This window comes from Rhagoletis pomonella, unplaced genomic scaffold (genome assembly GCF_013731165.1).
Source record: "Rhagoletis pomonella isolate Grant_MI unplaced genomic scaffold, Rhpom_1.0 Rhpom_scaffold_00009, whole genome shotgun sequence".
Taxonomy (NCBI): Eukaryota; Metazoa; Arthropoda; class Insecta; order Diptera; family Tephritidae; genus Rhagoletis; species Rhagoletis pomonella.
The window spans coordinates 4,532,417-4,549,922 of record NW_023458563.1 but is presented as its reverse complement, the minus strand read 5'-3'; the positions used below and the strand labels follow the sequence as shown (position 1 = coordinate 4,549,922).

General features: G+C 36.9%; 1 long non-coding RNA gene across 1 annotated transcript; it reads right to left on the bottom strand.

Annotated features, from left to right (window-relative positions):
- Positions 1 to 3,755: 3,755 nt before the first annotated feature.
- On the bottom strand, positions 3,756 to 16,884 carry LOC118745818. The gene is made up of 3 exons (XR_004993714.1): positions 16,699 to 16,884; positions 16,575 to 16,622; positions 3,756 to 4,232 (listed from the first exon to the last, which is right to left on the bottom strand). It is a non-coding gene; the product is annotated as an uncharacterized LOC118745818 (long non-coding RNA).
- Positions 16,885 to 17,506: the final 622 nt, after the last annotated feature.

Genomic DNA, 17,506 nt, shown 5'->3' with positions numbered 1-17,506 from the left:
GGATAAGATTTGTCGCTTTGTGACGGTATTCGATGTCGATGCAGGCAGAATGGTGTAGGAACACTTATCGGTGAGTGCGTTCCATTGTATACCAAGAGTTTTGGTTTGTGGAAGCGCTCTCAAATTTCAAAAAGTTGAAGTCGAGAAGATCCTCCTTTGGAAATTTTTCTAAAATGGCAGGATGATTGGCCGTTAGTTTCTTAAGTATGAAACCAGCTGACTTCAGCGCTTTGATCACTTGAACGAGTGATTCAGAGGCGTTGTCAATATCATGACTTCCGGATAGGATGTCATCCACATACGTTTCGGTTTTAAGTATTGTGGCAACCAAGGGAAATGTCGCTATCGTATCATCTGCTAATTGATTCAGGGTACGGATAGCGAGGTATGGTGCAAAATTAATGCCGAACGTTGCGGTTTTAAGATTATAATCGGTGACAGGAGAGTCAGCCGACGTGCGAAACAAGATTCGCTGAAAATCTTTATCGTCCTCGTGGATGAGTATTTGACGATACATTTTTTCAATGTCGCCATTGAACACGAATCTGTGCATTCGCCAATGCAGAATGAGCAGCATGAGATCTGGCTGGAGTGTGGGACCCGTGTGCAACACGTTATTCAGGGATTTTTCTGACCCAGATGCTTTTGGTTTGGTGGTTACCTTATCTGGTTTGACGACCGCATGATGTGACAAGTAGAAGGAGAAGTATTTGACCCTAGAAATTATCTCGCATGGCTTCGTGTGCTCCATATGACCGAGGTCGAGATATTCTTGCAACACGTTATTGTACATTGTGCCTAGGTCTCCTTTTTTTTGAAGCGATCGCTCAATACTAAAAAACTGCTGAAGTGCACCACCGAGAGTGGCCCAGAGACACAGCTTTTTTGGAAATTCTTCCTTGAATGGAAGTCGCACAATGTATCGACCGTTTGGGGCACGAGTCGTTGTTGTTGCATATATGTATATGCTCGCATGCCTGATCTTCAGGGGAAATTGTAGCCGGTCGAGTGGTCGGTGTGTGCAGACGTGCTTTTAATTCGCTCTGTTATTTTATTATCTTTTCTTTCGTAATGGAGAACTTTTTTCGGAAAATGTACTAAAGCCTTTTCAAGATCTGATGCTAATCTGCTGCCGTGTAATGGGTTTTGTAAAAAAACTTTTCATCGTGCTTGCTGCAAAGACGTTTCTGAATATGATTTCAATTTGGTCAAAACTAAACGTAATCTATTATATCTTTGTGATGAGTGTGTTATCATGCCAGAGAAAATCGTTAAGGCTCTGGATGCAGTTCTGGTAACCCAAAAGCTTAGTATTGATCTTATTTCAAACACTTGTGATGCTAAATTCAAAGATTTATTGAAACAATTTGATGCAATAAAAGATGTAATAATCTCCTTGCATTCGGCCAACAACTCGAGTGCAAATAACCTTAACGCTGTGAATGCTGATATGATGGCTGCGGAATTCAATGCCAGAAAAACTGCTGCTAATATTTCTTACAACAATAACTACTATTGTTCCTCGCCTGGTGTTTTTGAGCTTTCCGCTGTCCCTCATGCATTTAATTCGCCACGGGCACAGTTTGTCAGTAACGTTAACGGTATCTCTCCCGCTTATTTGGATTCTGCTGTGACAATCGCTACAGCTGTCAATACACTTGTAACTAACAATAGCACATACACCTCTGTTACTGCGCCTACACCGCTGTCATCCGTTGCTCTTCAATCTACACCTGCTGTCTCTCTTAGCACTGCTTCTACTAGACCATCTTGCTCGTCGTTCGCTGATGCTGTTTTGTTGTCTAATACTAATACTAATATTAATACTAATACTAGTTCGCATGGCTCTAATACTGTGCGTCAAGTTGGTGGCCTCATGGATACAAATACTGTCGCAGTTTGCACTGTCAATTTACCTTCTGTTACCACTACCGCCAAGAAGCCATCAACCCCGTGCACTGCTAATGCTGTTGTTCCTGCTAATACATCTTTAAGCTTAGTATCCAGCTCTTAAGAAAAGCAAAAACTCCATATAAAATGACGTACAAGAAATGGCTAAGAAATTTTCTTGAGTCAAATTTCCTTAAGGCAGTACGCAGTTCTTCAGAAATTTAGTACGCTTTCTACTACGGTTTTCTAAAGTTTTTTGTGAAAAAAGAGCACAAGGAAACCCAGGTTTTCAACAGAAATATATGCCCGTTCCATTATTTCTTGAGGAAAGAGTGAGGCAACAGGCTGTGCGTTATCAAAAATGTCAAAATTCCTTGGACACACACGCGAAATAATGGCAATTTTTTCTTGACCGTTTTCTTAAGAGCTGGATACTAAGCTTTACCCGATATGAGCTACGCTGCTGCTGCCGCTGCTGGCACTAATTCCGTGCAATCGAATGGAAATCGCTCTGTTAGGTCTCCTGCCGGTGCTGTTGCGGAAATCAACACTGATGATTCTTATAATTCTGCTGCTGTTAAATCTTCATCTGTCAGGCCGACTGCTGTTAGTACAATGCCAACCACAAGTGGTACGAATGTTACACATGGCAACATGCATGAACGAGGTGCTGATAAATCTGTTGATGCTATTGCGGCCGCTAATGATGATAGTGGCGACTCTGCTGCTGCCCGAAATTTAAATAGGCCCAAACGCATAAACATTGTTCATGTGCGTAATAATAATACAGATCTCGAGGTGGTCATTAAGAAGAAATGGTTGCACATTTCCTCCTTTAAACCGTCTGTATCTGAGGAAAACCTTATTGCGTATGTATCTAAACATGCAAAGATCGATAGTACACACCTTACGTGATACAAATTAGAAAAGAAAGGAACTCCACTTGAGAGTCTTCGGAGCATGAACTTTAAGATTGGTGTGATATCTTCCCTCTACAACAACATCGTAAATCCAAATGTGTGGCCGTCTGATATCATTGTGCGGCCCTTTCGATTTTTTCAACCAGAAGCTAACCAAGGAAGTTCCAAATAGTGTTATACAGTCTAATGCCGAATATACATGCAAAAATCTGAATATATACTTCCAGAATATGGGTGGAATGCATAGTGTATGTAATACTCCTATATTGGCAGTAAGAGCTAGTACCGTCCGAAAACACTACAGTACAGATATATCAATAAACACGTACGAAAGAAAAGGAACACATACGTTTATAAATAAACATGTACACAACTCATATACAAAAACAGAACTGAAGTACACAATACATTGACAAAAACAGTACTAGACTGTCTCGCTCTGATTTCGGAATGCTTACACTTTGAGAAGTTAGCTTACTGCCAATATAGAAGTATTACATATATGGTGGAATGCGCACAAAAGTATTTCTTTGTTCTTCACGTATGGATTATGGCATATATATCTTTGTGGAAACTTGGCTTAATAGTAATTTCTTCAGTGAAGAATACTTTGATCCCAACATTTTCCAGACTTATAGGAAAGACCGTGATGCTGAGAAAACTGGCCACTTCAAAGGGGGTGGTGTACTAATTGCTTTAAGGCGTAGTTTAAGGTCGTCATTTTTTGAATTGCTTAACCACGATACTTTAATTGACCAATTATGTGTGCGCGTTGTTGGCTCGTTCGGCTCTTTGTTTATCTGTGTATCATATGTCCCCCCTAACAGTTCAGATGAGTTATATAACTATCACATAGAGAATATCACACACATCTATGAAAGTAATGGAAATTGTAATCTTTGTATTCTTGGCGACTTCAATCTCCCTGGCATTAACTGGACATGCTTTCAAAACTCGGGGCGCCTTACCCCAACCAACGTTACTCGTTCGCATGAAATAAACTTTATTGATAGTCTTTTTAGCCTTAATCTTACGCAAATTAATTGCATATTCCATAAGTTATCTAAATTATTAGATCTAGTGTTTGTAGACGAAAATTTGATATCTAATCTCTCTGAATGTAAGACTCCGATCTGTTATTCTGATATGCATCATAATCCGCTTATTGTTTCTTTAGAGTTTTTTGATAGGCTCCACTTAATACAAAATAATAGGATTTCCTACAATTTTCGGGATGCAAATTATGACGTCATAAACCTGGCTATAAATAACGTAAATTGGTGTGATATCTTCAATTCAAAAGATGTTAATGCCTCTTATGAAACCTTTCTTTGCATTATGTCTGAAGTCTTCTCTGAGCAACTGGCTGCTTTACCCTCCAAGTCTCATAAATTACCCTGGTACTCTGTCACTCTAAAAAATCTGAAAAATAAGAGAAATAAATGCTACAAGGTAACTAACTATTAAATTTTATAATTTATTATAAATTTAATACAACAAATAAATAAATAAATAATAAATGCTACAAGCGCCATATGGCAAATATTCACAATACTTATCTCAAAGAGCAATACCTTAACTATGCGAAACAGTTTAATGTTCTTGATAAATTTCTTTATAACCAGTACATTAGGAGACTTGAGTCTGAACTTAAAGACAGCCCAAAAGCTTTTTGGAATTTCGTACGCTCTAAGCGGGGTAGTTCTAATATTCTGACTTGCATGTGCTTTAACGGTCAATCCTCGAAATCTCTGCCAGATACTGTGGAACTTTTTGCAATATTTTTCAGCTCGAATTTCGCCTGTGAGAGTGATTCTATAAATCTACCACGAAATTTCTGGCCGACCCAACGCCTAGATCTTGGCTCGTTGATTGTCTCGACATCTGACATTACTTACTAACTCCGACATTGAAATGTGATTCTGATGGTTTTTGTGCCCACTTCGTTAAACGATGTAGTCTGTCATTATGTATTCCTTTATGTCATATATTCAACCTATCTCTTTCGACTGAATTATTTATTAACAGATGGAAAATTGCTTTTATAACCCCAGTCTTTAAATCTGGAAATAGAAACGATATCACAAATTATAGGCCTATTTCGAAACTGTCTGTCTGCTCAAAGCTATTCGAAAAAGTGATACATTTTAAACTCTCTTTTCTTGCCAAAAGAATGATTGAGCCCCACCAACATGGTTTTGTAGCTGGTCGTTCAACGGTCACTAATTTAGCTTCTTTTTCAGAATTTTGTGTTTCTTCATTCAAAGATGGCTCGCAGGTAGACACCATTTATACGGACTTTTCTTAAGCCTTCGATAAGGTACCACACCTATTATTGCTACACAAGTTGGAGTGCATTGGTGTTCACTCTAATTTCCTAGCTTGGCTAAAGTCTTACCTTACAAATAGGACTCTGTCTGTTCATATCGATGATTGTAAATCTAATTCCTTTGTTGTAACATCAGGTGTACCCCAGGGTAGCATTCTTGGCCCCCTATTGTTTGTCCTGTTTATAAACGATATTAGCTCCTGTTTCAAACACGCCAGTTTTTTATTGTATGCCGATGATTTAAAACTCTTTCGTAGAATAGCCTCCTCATCTGACGTTCTCTTTCTTCAGGTAGATTTAGATCGTATTTTAAATTGGTGTGAATATAATAAACTGTCTTTGAATGTAAAAATGTGCTTTAAGATGACCTTATCTAAATCTCAAAATACCCTAACTTCAAATTACTTCCTCGTAAACCATCAGCTTACTTCTGTTAGTGAATTTGTTGATCTTGGTGTTGTGTTTGACTCGAATTTTTTCATAAATCATGTTTGTCATTTACTCCCAAAAGTTTATAGTAATTTAGCAATTATTCGTAGATATGCCAAGGATTTTAGAGACCCTTACACTTGGAAAGCATTATTTAATTCCTTAGTACGATCTAAACTTGAGTATGCCTCTATTATATGGAGCCCTATTTATAATTGTCACGCCTCTAGGATTGAGCGAGTTCAAAAGGTGTTTATTCGATTTGCCCTCGCTTCTCTTAACTTATCAGATCCGATTCCCTCGGTGTAAACTAATAAATTTGCTACCATTGGAAAATAGAAGGCGTATCCAATTACTCTTATTCGTCTTCGATCTTATCTCTGGCTCCATTGACTGCCCATCTCTTCTTGTGCAGGTTACCTTTAATGTGCCTCTCAGAACTCTTCGCTCTCACATCTCCTTTTACGTTCCTGCTGTTAAGACCAACTACCCATCTTTTGCGCCTATTTTTCGAGGCCTTGTGGAATTTAACAATATCTCAAAGAGCTTAGATATCGACTTTTCGTTTCCAAGAAGTCTTTTTAAATCATCTCTTGAAACATATTTTCGTAATTGTACATATACTAGTCACCGTTAATATTTTTAAGCCTACTTCTAGTCTTTAAGATTGTAAATCATCGACTGAATAAAGATTAAAATAAAAAATAAATTCGTGGAGGTTGTGGAATCTCCTCCTCTTCCCAAAACTTTCTAAGCTGAGAGCTGAGAGTTGTATTCGAGCACTCCTCTACTTGTGTCGAGAATGACACCGTATTTTTGGTTATTCGACCACTGAGAATCCAGCCAAATATTGTTATTTTCGCAAGTATAGTGTCGCAAATCTTTTGTATACCTTCCAGCAGGATTTGTGGAAGTATATCGCTGCCGATTACCATATCAGTTTGAGCTAGTATGTGGCAACTTGGGTCAGGAAGTTCAAGGATCTTGAATCGCTGCCAGTTTTCACGGCTAATGGCAAATGTAGGCATGTGCCTCGAGAGCTGAGGGAACACGATAGCCTGTAGGTTTATCCGTTGCATGGTTTTGGGTGCAACCAATGTGAGTGGACAAAGCTTTGAGGAGCTTTGTACTACGTGTCCACCCATGCCGGAAATTTCGAACTTGGAATGTTCGAATGGTAGTTTCAACCGTTTCTGAGCTTTTGACGAAATGAAAGTTCTCTGTGAGCCTTGATCAATCAAGGCTCTAAGTTGAAACTAGGGATGTTACGATACAAGTAAATACAAGTAGGTACTCGATACTTTCATCTTGAAACCAAGTACTTTTGGCATCGATACTTTTACCAAATACAATAAGTAGGTATCGGATAAAAGTACTCATACATAAACTCCCATCGCTTGTAAAGCAAAAGTACGAATGCCAAAATATAAGGTAGAGCAATAAGTGAGAGCACAATATTCGATCAACTCAAAGCCATTTGAGCAACAGAGCAAACAAAATTTACCGTTGCTATTGTGGTTTGCTATACCTCATTTCATTTGAATTTCATTATCTTGGTGGCGTTGCTTCAACTGAAAGTTAAGCTTGTAGAAACAGTCCGCAGAAAAACTAATTTAGTACGTATTAACCAAAGTATTTTACATACAACATATTTGTGAAATGGCGCCATCCTCCGAAGTGTGGAGATATTTCACAAAATCTAACTCCTCCGAAGCTTCATGTAAAATGTGCCCAAAGAAGGTCAGATTTTGTGGAAACACATCAAACTTACACAAGCACATGAAAGTGCATGAAATAAATACATCAAAGAATAAGTAAGTAGTTAAATACACTTTAGCTCATCTAATGTTTTTCACTGATTTGGCTTGATATACCTTTTTTTAGCGTTGAGTAAGGTAATGGAAATCCAAAACCAAAATGCAGCGAAATAAAAAACATGTTTCAAAATATAAATTCTTACAAAGGTAAATGTAAAACGGTGGGACTTTTATCACACAATACGGGCAAGGGGTTTGGTCCAATTGGATTTAAAACTCATATATGTACATACTATATGAAGTACAATCACGAAAAACCGTAATCGTCTATTGGGGAAGCACTTAGAAAAACTTTTATTTCTTGGAAATATTCCAGAAGCTGAATTTTTTAATTAAATACCTTTACATATTTAATATGTATGTATTATTAAAAAAGAATTGACTTTAAACGAGAATAGTAGCAAGGTATTTTCTTCAAATATGTTTTCAAAACATTGCAGTATATGTATTCACTTGGTACATGAAAAATACCAGAAAGCCTTAATAAACAAATCTTTAATACAAATGTATTTTTTATTATTTGTTTGCTTGACGATTGTTAAATCGTTTGGATAGAGAGACATCATTTTGGACATGTTTTAATTGGATCTTCACGGTCAACCTAAGATTTTTGAGTAAAAGTAGCAAGCTAGCTGGCGGAAAATGAGTAAATAAAAGTACATACTCGATACTTTTTGGTTGGTATCGGCTTGGTATCGATGCCTTTTCAGAAAAATACTTCCAAGTATAAGTATCGATACTAAAGGTTATTTTCACATCCCTAGTTGAAACAATTCCCCTTCGTGTTCAACCGCGACCATGGCAGTTGGAGGGAGAATTTTGCTATCATTGTCGGTGTGCAATGATTGTATTTGTGCTTATTTGGAACAGCTCGGTTGCTCGCTGGAATTGTAGCTTGACTGCGCTTGTAGAGCGGGAGGTGTCAACTGGGCAGTAGTGTGTTGTGCGGCGGTTTCATTCGCTCGCGCACTGGAGTGTCGAGATTGTGGTTTGGGATTCATGTGCAGCAGGGAGTGATGCCATTGTTGGCACTGTGTACATGACCACTTGCTCGGACACTCATTAGTGCTATGGGTATTACCAAGGCAGTTTTTGCACAGCTTGGTTTGGTTTGCGAGTTGTACTCGGTTTGGTACTGAAATTCGCTTAAATTGTGGGCAGACTCTAATGGGATGAGGGGACTTGCAGTAAGAGCAAGTTGTTCCCTCTTAGGTTCTGCCACAAAGGTTTGAGTCCTGTTAAAGGACCTGTTTTGCGCAGCATTTTGATGAGTGCCTGGTTTTTTTATTTTGGCTTGGATCAAGCCGGTTATGTCTTTCGACTACTTCGTATCTTGAAGTAAGAAAATCGTCCATTCGTGACCATGAGGGTAAATCTCTTCGAGAAGAGAGAGATTGTTCCCAAAGTGACAGTGTGGTTTCGGGCATTTTGGATGAGCATATGTACACCAATATGGGATCCCAACTGTCTGTCTGGACGTCTTGGGAATTAAGAACTGACAGACAGTTGTTAATTGATGTTTGCAGCCTTTAAAGTTGCTAGCTATTCTCGGATTGAATAGCCGGCAAGGTCATCAAAATTTTAATTTGGTTGTCAACCAGGATACGTTTGTTTTCGTATCGTGGCCGTAAAGCTTCGCAGGCCAGCTCGAAGTTATCATCGCTGAGCGGGTATTGCTTGACGATGGAGCCGGCTTTTCCTTGGGTTTTGTATCGGAGGTGATACAATTTATGAGCACGGGAGAGCTTCGGGTGGTTGATGTACACCGCTGTGAACATGTCACGAAAAGCGGGCCATTAAATTTCCGAGAAAATTAAAAATTTGCCTACTTACTACTTTCCTTGATTTATGTAAATGTGACTGTATGTATGTATAGATGATTGTTTTTGCTCCTTTTTGCTTGGGAGCTTCTTGTGTCTGGTGTTGTTGTTGATGCTGATGTAGCTCATCCCTCGACAAATATAGCGTGTAGTTAGTCCAAAAATAAATGTTTATTTATTTTTTTTCGGAAAAATGTATGTAATGTTAATTAAAAAAATTTAATTTTTCACAGTTCTTGTGGTTTAATTTTGGTCTACATACATATGTATGTTTATGTGCACTTTTAATACTTGCACTTGTTTGCACTTTGGTTTATTGTTTTATTTTTATTTTTTAAAGTTTTTATTTTCCACAGTAATTGTTTTCTTGTTTGTATGTATACACATATACAATTTTTTTGCGTATGTGTATTTTTATGTTAATTATTTAAAATTCAAAAATTTATAATTTTTGCCTTTTTTGTTTTTGTCTAATACGTGCACTTTCACACTTTTGTTTATAGTTTGCGTCGTTTGAACGAACGGGCGAGTGGGATTTATTATGTTAACTTTTTAAGTTTATTAATTTTTATTTTTTGGATCTAGGCCAGGGTTGGCTGCGAAGGACCATGAATAATTCGCTGGTACCTCTTCGCACTCACCTTGCACACACACAGTTTCTTTCCGCTTTAAGGAAAGACTTTGTTTTTCAAATTTAAAAGTTACAAACTTCCGCTCAGTTTATTCAGAGTTTTTAGTAGTTGAATAATTTAAGTTTATGTGTTCACGTATACAAATTAAAAAGTGAAACATTTAAAAAGATTTCCAAAATACTAATTTTAAGGGGGCGCGTGCGCGTAAACCGGCGTTATTAGCTGAACTGTCTTCTGCTGATTTCGCACGACGATGGGGAGGCGGCCGTGCGCGCTCGGTAATCATATTTTCGGAGTTGACGTCGGTCAACTGCCAAACTGCTGCGGCCAAGGATTGCGCGCACGGCCGTCGTATTGCGCTTTAAGCGGCGGCTTAAACAAAAGTTGTAGAGCAACTGGAAATGTAGTATGTTCACAATAGGGTTAATAAGGTTTTCTTTTCATTATTATTATTATTTTTATTTTTTTATGTGAGTTGAAATATCTACACTGCAAAAAGTTAGCTCACAAGGCAGCTTCGAGAATTAGAGAAAGATGGATTTCATGAATGCTATATGCACCTTGTATGCAACCCATTACAACGTAAACATTGCTGCACGGTGGTAAGGTTTTAAAATGGGTTGCGAATTAAATTATTTGCTTTCTTATATCTTTCTTGGAATTCTTTCCTGCCAGTTTCCTTATCTTCTAGGTGGTAAATATTGTTACCTTTTTTGCCGATAACTTTGCTCTTTAAGAACTTTGGTGCGAATTTATAACAAAATTTCTTGGATGCATCGCTTTGTACAAAATTTCGACGGTAAACTTCGTCACCAATATTAAATGTTGTTTCTGAGCTGCGCAAGTTATATCTTTAGCCGAAGATTCAAATGCTTTAGTTATGTTATTGGCGATGGTATCTCTTATGAGCTTAAACTTGTCGTTTGTGTCTCACATTTCGCTTTCAAATGAACCTAACTTTCTAATTAATTGGTAGTCTTTAGCATTGGTTACCATTTCGTCGTCTCAGAAAACGGATGTCGAATGTTACAAAACACGGTTTTGAGAAAATTGACTTTGAAGTTTAAGGTCGAATTAATCCGAAACTGTACGGTAGATTTTTGTAACTTTTGAAGGAGACGTAGTTGGTGTTATTAGTTTTGATTTCCCATATTTTTACATATAATATCTCTTAACGTTAATGAGAAAATTTACTTTTCATTCCGTATACATTTGTCGTAAGTAGCGTTTACTCACCACTTTGTTTTGTCCACAGAACATACGACAATAGTAAAGTATCTATTTCAACGACGATGGTATAATTTGATCAAAAAAACAGACATATTTATTAAATAATGATTACTTATTAGAAAAAACATAACAAAAACATAATCATGTATTTAATAAAAAAAAATCTGTACATCTCTTATGCTATAAATATGTTACGAACATACGTTTTCTTTATATAAAAACAAAAAACAATACTTAAATTCAGTCTTTTGTACATTTTTATCTCTTTCATTTCATTGGAGACTCAGTGCAAGCTAAAATTTAAAAATTTAAAATTTTAAAATTAGTTACTTAGTTTAATTTTCAATTTTAATTGTATCGTTATAGTAGAGGACCATCCAATTGTCGTAAGTTCAAAGTTTTGCGATACATACGACAAATGTTTTATGATTAAAAAAAGGTACGTTTGTATGGGAAATTGTCGTATGTGACGCATTTTCAGCACATACAACAAAAGGCATACCCAATCATTAATATTATGTAACATACGACAAAATGCGCATGAAATATCTCAAAAACTAATGGAGATATAAAAAAATGGATTGCAGAAATCGAAAGAGCATGTCCAACTTAGTAAATCTGCATCAAAATCCCAAAATCGTGATTTTGCACATTCGTCATCCGTTTTCTGAGGCGACGATTTGTTGGCCGAAAAGCGAGTAGTATGGACTAAAGCCAATTGTCTGATGATAGGAACTACGTACATATTCAGCTGTTTCGGGTATATAGCGGTCCCAATTCGTTTGTTCTTTGGAAACATAAGTACGGATTGCTGCTATTATTGAACGATTGACTCTTTCGCTAGCATTGGCTTGAGGACTATAGATTGCTGTGTAGACGTGCTTGATATTTCTTTCCTGCAAAAAGTTGCTAAATTGTGTACATTTAAACTGCTTTCCATTGTCGTTAATAATCACCTCGGACGTTCCAAATACTGTAAACACTTGCTCTCGGAGATATTTTATAATCACGGCGGAAGACAATCTTTTTAATGGAAACAGAAATGGAAACTTAGTCATGTGGTCAACAATGATTAACATGCCAATATTTCCTTCTTTTGATCTAGGGTATGAGCCTTATAGATCAATATATAACTGCTCAAATGGCCTTTGAACTTGGAACTTATTTGACATCGGAGGTCGAAGAACAATATTCAGAGCGTTAGTTTGCTGGCAAACATCACAGCTTGAAGTAAATCTTTTGACATCAACGGTGATTTCTGGCCAATATAAGTTCAACCGTAATCGTTCCAAAGTATTGGCTATGCCTCCATGGCATTTGTTTGCTGGATTTTGGGCATTTTCAATGGCTTAGGTTGCTAATCCTTTTGGTAACCATAACTTCCAGTTGTATCTTTCTCGTTCCACATTACCGTCCGGTTGTTCGGTTCGTCTATATATCTTGTTGCCGTCGATTTTCAAGTCAGCCAGACGAGACTGATTTTCTTGAATATAGCTGCGTAACTTTTGATACTCGTCAGATTCAAATTCGGGGGATTCCAAGTCAATGATTGGATGAAACTTTAACTCGGATACATCCTCAAAGTTCTGTCTAGAGAGACAATCGGGCACCACATTTTGCGTTCCTCTACGATGGAGAATTTCGAACTTGTACCCTTGTAATTTTAAGGACCATTTCGCTAATCTACCACTGAGGTCTGGCTGACGCATGTGCCATTTCAAACTAGCGTGATCGGTAATCACGGTAAATTCTTGCCCCTCTGCGTACACAGAGAAATTTTCGTTTTCCAATTTGTATGGAACGTTTTTACCCAGGTTTTGCACCTACAATATTTATTTAAATTTTGAGAACGAAAATTTTCAATTCAATTTCCAAAATACATGTTTTTGTTTTTGATACGAACATTTTCAAATCGTTTTTAAAAACGATTGTTGGATAATTGAATATCCGCATGTTGAAATTAAATCCTAAAATGTTTTTTCTTCATTTTAAAAATATGCGTTTTCAAATATGATATTCAAATTTTATTTTTATTAAATCACAACAAGTCGTTTGGTACACACATTGTAAAAAATATATTGATACTAGCACCCGACGTCGTTCGGGGTAAACAAATCAAAATATAAAACAGTAATACAAATATTCAGTTTAGCATAATTTAAAGGAGACAAACTATTTTCTTTGTTTACATTAAGCCATCCTTAGGAGCCATACTTTGGGCTTTATCGTGCTATAACTAATATATATTGATCATCACTTGTACTACAAATTTTGTTCCATTATTAATATTAGATACATTAAGGTAACTATAAAATTTCTAAATTAAAATTATTCTACTACGGTACACTCCGTTTAGCTGCCTATTCGATTAGCTGTTTTATTTAGCTACACTTTTCTAGTATAATGCTTAATTCGGAAGGAGTTTTATTCATTATGAACGAACCTTTTTCGTTTAACAGCATCGCGAGATTAAAAAACGATTTAATCTTTCCATTTCAAAATAATCTAAAGATGGTGAAGTTTCACAAAAAAAAAACACACACAGTTTTAAATATCCGAGTTATCTAATAGATAAATATATATATGTATATCCCCCTTTTACAAACTCATTTATACATACTTTACTCTGAACACCTCTCATAGATACCTATGTATATACCAAATTTCAAGTTCATGTGACTTATGGTTCCCAATTTATGGCTGATTAAAAATTCCACGCCTACGGGATGTGCCACGCCCCCTTTTATAAACTCATTCATATATACCTTACTATAAGCTCCTACCATAGATATGTCTACATACCAAATTTAAATTTCATGTGACTTATGGTTTTGAAGTTATAGCTGATAAAAATTTTCACGCCTATATTTATCTTTTTATAAGCACCTACCATAGCTACACCTGCATACCGAATTTCAGGTTCGTGCGACTTATGGTTCCGAGGTTATACCTGATAAAAAATTCCACGCCTATGGAATGTGCCACGCCCCTTTTACAAACTCGTTTATATATACCCTCCTATAAACACCTACCATTGATATGTCTGCATACCAAATTTCAAGTCCGTAGAACTTATGGTTCCGAAGTTATAGCTGATAAAAATTTCCACGCCTATAGGATGCGCCACGCCCCCTTTTACAAACTCATTTATATAGACCCTCATATATGCACCTACTATTGATATGTCTTCATACCAAATTTCAAGTTCATGGGGCTTATGGATCCGAAGCTATAGCTGATAAAATATTCCACGCCTATGGGATGTGCCACGCCCCCTTTTAGAAACTCGTTTATATATACCCTCGTATAAGCACCTACCATTGATATGTCTGCATACCAAATTTAAAGTTCGTGGAACTTATGGTTCCGAAGTTATAGCTGATAAAGGATTCCACGCGTATAGGATACGCCACGCCCCCTTTTACAAACTCATTTATATAGACCCTCATATAAGCACCTACTATTGATATGTCTTCATGCCAAATTTTAAGTTCATGGGGCTTATGGTTCCGAAGTTATAGCTGATAAAATATTCCACGCCTATGGTATGTACCACGCCCCCTTTTAGAAACTCGTTTATATATACCCTCGTATAAGCACCTACCATTGATATGTCTGCACACCAAATTTCAAGTTCGTGACACTTATGGTTCCGAAGTTATAGCTGATAAAAAATTCCGCGCCTATGGGATGTGCCACGCCCCCTTTTACAAACTCGTTTATATTTACCCTCCTATGAGCACCTACCATTGACATGTTTGCATACCAAATTTCAAGTTCGTGGGACTTAACGTTCCGTAGATATAGCTGATAAAAATTTCCACGCCTATGGAATGTGCCACGCCCCCCTTCCACAAACTCATTTATAAATACCCTCTTATAAGCACCTACCATGGATATGTCTGCATACCAGATTTTAAGTTCGTGTGACTTATGATTCGGAAGTTATAGCTGATAAAAAATTCCACGCCTTTGGGATGTGCCACACCCCTTTTACAAACTCGTTTATATATACCCTCCTATAAGCGCCTACATTGACATGTTTGCATACCAAATTTCAAGTTCGTGTGACTTATGGTTCCGATGTTATAGCTGATAAAAAATTCCGCGCCTATGGGATGTGCCACGCCCCCTTTTACCAACTCGTTTATATATACCCTCCTATAATCACCTACCATTGACATGTTTGCATACCAAATTTCAAGTTCGTGGAACTTATGGTTCCGAAGTTATAGCTGATAAAAAATTCCACGCCTATGGGATGTTCCACGCCCCCTTTTACAAACTCGTTTATATATACCCTCCTATAAACATCTACCATTGGTATGTCTGCATATCAAATTTCAAGTTCGTGTCACTTATGGTTCCGAAGTTATAGCTGATAAAAAACCCCGCGCCTATGGGATGTGCCACGCCCCCTTTTACAAACTCGTTTATATATACCCTCCTATAAGCACCTAACATTGACATGTTTGCATACCAAATTTCAAGTTCGTGTGACTTTTGGTTCCGTAGATATAGCTGATAAAAATTTCCACGCCTATGGGATGTGCCACGCCCCCTTTTACAAATTCGTTTATATATACCCTCCTGTAAGCACCTACCCTTCTACAAACTCATTTATATAGACCCTCATATAAGCTCCTACTATTGATATGTCTTCATACCAAATTTCAAGTTCATGGGGCTTATGGTTCCGAAGTTATAGCTGACAAAATATTCCACGCCTATGAGATGTGCCACGCCCCCTTTTACAAACTCGTTTATATTTTCCCGCCTATAAGCATCTACTATTAAAATGTGTGCATACCAAATTTCAAGTTCGTGTGACTTATGGTTCCGAAGTTATAGTTGATGAAAAATTCAACGCCTATAAGATTTGCCACGCCCCCTTTTATATGCTCCTTTATATATACCCTCCTATAAGCGCCTACCATTAAAATGTCTGCATACCAATTTTCAAGTTCGTGGGACTTATGGTTCCGAAGATATAGCTGATAAAAAATTCCACGCCTATGGGATGTGCCACGCCCCCTTTTACAAACTCCTTTATATATACCCTCCTATAAGCAGCTACCATTGATATGTATGCATACCAAATTTCAAGTTCGTGTGACTTAAGGTTCCGAAGTTATAGCTGATGAAATATTCCACGCCTATGGGATGTGCCACTCCCCCTTCTACAAACTCATTTATATATACCCTACCAATTTTATGTCTGTATTATAAATTTCAAGGTCATGTGACTTATGGTTCCGAAGTTATGGCTGATTAAAAATTTCACGCCTATGGGAGGTGCCACGCCCCCTTGTAGGATCCCAATTTTTTTCACCCTGTTATAGGCCCAGGAGTCATGGCAATACTCTGTCAAAACGAGGCACATACATACATACATACTTCCACAAATATATAGTAGAAACATATACTTATAAATAAGTTACAACATTTAATAAATGAAATACAGATGTTTTACATATTACTGTATACATACATACAGATGTTCCTACCTTACTTCCAAGCTGGGCCTGCTAATTTTGCTTCACGTTAGTCAAATCCTGTAATTTAAATAAAAAAAGTTTTAAATTATTATTTAATAACCTATAAGAATTTGGTTTTATAAGTTACTCTTACTAAAGCTTTTTTCGGTCAAAGAAGTCCACCAATGTCCCTTTTATGTAGTGCGGGGTTAGAATGCCAGTATTGTTTATATAAACTCCATCGCCTTTTCTGAAGATTGAAGTAACTCATTTATCTGAACACAATTTTTCCGACATATGATGTAAACATATGAATGTTTTTCCATATAGCTAGGTAAGTTTTTAAATCCTAATGGAAAACATTTTAGTTTTATATATTTTTCATGCCCAATTGACTGAAAATAAATTAACGTTTTTATTTTCAAAATGTCTAGTTTTATTTTGCTTGTTGAAAATTGTGTCGCGCTACAACTTGTTGGGACAATATTCTAAAATGTTTCATTTTAGTTTTGAAAATACGCATTTTTGACGCTATTTCTTTAATGTCGTTTGTTTTCCTCAGTAAAAAAGTAAATATAGTATAACGATCGTTTTTGTTTTGCGAATGTTTCGTTTTAAAGTCGTAAGTACAAATACTGTATTTTTTATTTTGTATGAAGCAAAATTATATAAAAAAATTTTATTTTACAATTTCTTTTAAAAACTTGCGTTTTACCTGTATCATTTTCTCTGAGCTGTGTATGCTCGGAATTTCTTTATGGCTAAGATTGCGGCCAAGCACTCGAGGTCCGTAACACTGTAGTTTGATTGAGCTTTGTTTAACTTTTTCGAGAAGTAAGCTATAGGCACTTCTTCACCCTTTTCGTTAACTTGAGCTAACACGGCTCCTACACCTAATTTGCTGGCATCACATTGAATCAGGAATGGCTTTTTGTAATCAGGGTTTGCCAACAATGGGGCAC